This window comes from Frankliniella occidentalis, unplaced genomic scaffold (genome assembly GCF_000697945.3).
Source record: "Frankliniella occidentalis isolate FOCC.00 unplaced genomic scaffold, Focc_3.1 Scaffold80, whole genome shotgun sequence".
NCBI classification, from domain to species: Eukaryota; Metazoa; Arthropoda; class Insecta; order Thysanoptera; family Thripidae; genus Frankliniella; species Frankliniella occidentalis.
In genome coordinates this window covers 366,987-369,251 of record NW_026267210.1, presented here as the reverse complement: position 1 = coordinate 369,251, position 2,265 = coordinate 366,987, and positions in this window count along the sequence as shown.

Genomic DNA, 2,265 nt, shown 5'->3' with positions numbered 1-2,265 from the left:
GGGGGGGGAAGTGCGGGAGAAGGGCAGGAGGAAAATATGCAAGCAATGTCCCTGCTCCATCCCAGCACGCCCTGGCCAGCGGTCTGCCTCGCCCACCGCACCCCGCCCCACCCGATCTTGCAGCAGCAGCAGCGGCGGCGGCGGCCGTGCCGGCCGTGCCCGGTGGGGCGGCGCGCCGAGGCCTTGTGCGCCTTGTGGTGCTTGAGGAGCGCATGGACACAAAAGCGGGGCGGCCAGGCAGGCGAGGCAGGCAGCCAAGTAAAGGGTGGCGAGTGATAAAAGGGAACACTCTCCCCTCGGCCCTAGCAGCCCCCCTCCCACCCCCACTCAACTCGACGGAAATTCCAGCCAAGAGAGGCGGTGGCGCGACGCGTCGCGATTGGCCTGCCTGCGAGCGCGGCCGATTGAACACTCTGTGCGTCGTCCAGCGCGCCTTCTCGTGGATAAAATGCAAGAGCCGGCAGAGGCGTGGGGGGTAGAAGAAGAGGCACGGTGTGCAAAACCGCACAGTAATAAATAAATAAAATTTTGAAACACAGTTTGTTACTCAAAATTCTCATAAATTGGGTATAATAAATTCTTACGCAAGTATGTAAGATCTTTTACACTGGAAACAAAGTTTACTTTTGCTCATGTATGAACATTGATTAAAAATGACATGTCTAATAAAACATAGGACACACGAGAATTCTCTGATGCGTGTGTAATTTCTAATCCGGCAAACTACCCATACGCTGGGCCAGACGGACAAGTCCGCGTGCCATAAGGGGTCGTCCAGAAAGTACATTCGTTTTTTTTTCTCGGGTCCATTCGCCAAATTACGGGAGCTCGGCGCCCGCAAGCCTCCGGGTAGGCCAACCCGCCGTACACGCATGCACTGCAGGCAAAATGTTGCCTACCTACAAGGCGCCATGAGAGTTTGACCTTGGCAAATTTCACAACGGCGAATGACGGACGACGGACGTACTTTCTGGACGACTCTATGGGCATAGCTGGCGGCGTGTGGTCGGCTCCAAGAGCCGCCGAGTGTCACGACGTTTGATGAGTATATCTCCGGTTTATATCGTTGGCGAGAGGCGAGCGCGTTGGCGCGGGCTTGCGGCCGTGATCCGCCGGGATTGGCGTCCGCTGGTGGTGGAAGCACGGGCTCCGGTGGCAGCCGATCGCAGGGGCATTTCCCTCGCGAGGTCCCTAAAGCCCCCCGTACCTGTTGCAGTAGTCGGGACCCGCGGTGGTGCTAGTGGGCACCCGGCGCGGACGCGTACCGAGCCGTGGAGTACACACTGCACAGACACGCACCCAGAAAAGCGTGTTCTTGGCCCAAGAAATGTTCTTGAGGAATCGAGAACATTTTTTGGGCCAAGAACACGCTTTTCTGGGTGCGACCGCGCAGTGTTTTAATGTCTTCTCCACATCATGTGGCGCGCCTGGCGGTCACGAAAGTGACCATCATCACTCTTTTAAATAGTGCAGAAGGTCGTCCGACATGTGGAAGGAATAGTTCGCAGCTCGCACCTTGCACTAATTTTGGTGAGAGGTATGAAATATTTGCGATTCGGTCGGATTCGGTATTATTGTGTAACAATGTCCTACTGCTTAGCGTTTACGATTTGAACATTGATTCCTGCCTCATTGTGTATATATTCTAAACGCTGAGCACGATAAAAATAGTTTGTTGTATTTCAAGACCTGGTCTTGTATACCATTGGCATTGCCCATAAGATCCAAGACCGAGTCTTAAAGTACAAAAAACTTTTAATTTTTTTAAAAAAAATTGCTTGCAAAAAATTTCGCCGTCAAAGCGGCGGCAAGTAGTCGGCCTTCTTTTTAAAAAAATGAGACCAAAAATTCTGACTCGGGGCCGCGCGCGGTCGCGGAGCCATGACCCCCGGGGTCAGCGCGCCGCCCATCATCAAGTGGCGGTCAGCAAGGCAGGCGGTCCAGTCCGCGCGCCATACAGGCTAATGAGCCCCGCCGGGCGCGGCTAAACTGGGCGCGGCCCAGAATAGCGCGGCGGATAGCGAGCGAGGAGCAGATCCATCTCAACGCCCGTCGGGCAATCATCGGGCACATCAAGGGGACCGCTGCTGCCCCCGGCAATGCGTTGGTTATCCTCCGCAAAGGGGGGGAAAAACAGCACTTGTTTCGCAATGGTGTGTAGAAATGAAAATGAAAAAAAAAAAAAACAACAACGTAAAAATATGACTTTTCGCTCTTGCCCGGAACCTCAGCTCATCACACATGACTCATGCCCTCCCCCTTCCC